A 1,172-nucleotide genomic window follows, 5' to 3' on the forward strand; every position below is an offset into this window, starting at 1 on the left:
CAGTTTGCGATAGCTGTGAGCGGAGTGATATCATGAAAACCACATAGCATTCTTTTATAGGAAGTTCCTGCTGCTGTGATAAAGAAAAAAAGAAAGAAAAATGGACGGGTTCTTCTCAACCCAACGGCAGTCAACATTATCAAAATTCCAGGCTTCTGATTTAAAAGAGCTTAAAATGTAAGTATTAAACCAGATAACTAGCATAATATTCCAGTGCAGTATATGTGTAAATTCTGTAATTTCCTATGAAGTGTCTATTCAATGAAGTGACTGTGTTCCAACAAATAATGATATTACGAATAACTAGTATACATTCGTATAATAATGAAGTTTGTTCTTTGTAATTATCCATTCCTTACAAAGTCGTAATATTATAATCACGCAGATTATATGGCATTGCACAATTCATCGATCATAAAAAAAAATCCTGGAGAAAAAACTGTGCTTACTACAGGGATCACTTGACCCTTATTTGAACACTGAATACTCTAGAGCCACAAAGATCAGAGAATCCTTCCACTCCAACAGCCTCTACGCCTAGCGACGAGAGGGGTCGCCTGCGATGCCCGGTGGCGGCGACAAAATCTCCCAGAATCAGAATTACTTTGTCAACGGGAACGGCCATTTCCTCAGAGAAGGTAATTTGGCTCCCATTTCCCCCAATCAAAACCTGCTATGCAACGCACGCAACCCAATCGCAGCAATATCTGGGCAATAAAGGGGCTTAGCAGAAAAAGCAGTACCTTCAAAGCAGGTATTTACGGCACAAGATCCGGTATGACTAGCCAAGTGAATAAGCAAGGAGTGTATAGAAAAAAGTTGGAGGGATTACCATAAAATGTGTTTGAATGTGTATGCATGTGTAGGTGGGGATTTTGTGTCGAGGGTTGGGGGGAGGGGAGGGGATACGGGTGTGCGTTCGCTCGTGTGGTGTGTGTGTGTTTTAGTGTTTATCATTATGTACAAGTAAATGCACGCACTATAAATGCATTATAGTACAAGAGCGCTTTCAATATTAAGACAAAAACGTCCCCAAGCTGCATTCCACTGTACCACCTCGCACGCCAACGAACGGTCACGTACACCACATTAATAGTCCTTTATTTCACACCGTTGACTGTATCCCTGCTATGTAGCGTACCAAAGGGGGTTCGCAATGCCCTTATAGACGT

The sequence above is a fragment of the Penaeus monodon genome, chromosome 15, assembly GCF_015228065.2.
Source record: "Penaeus monodon isolate SGIC_2016 chromosome 15, NSTDA_Pmon_1, whole genome shotgun sequence".
NCBI classification, from domain to species: Eukaryota; Metazoa; Arthropoda; class Malacostraca; order Decapoda; family Penaeidae; genus Penaeus; species Penaeus monodon.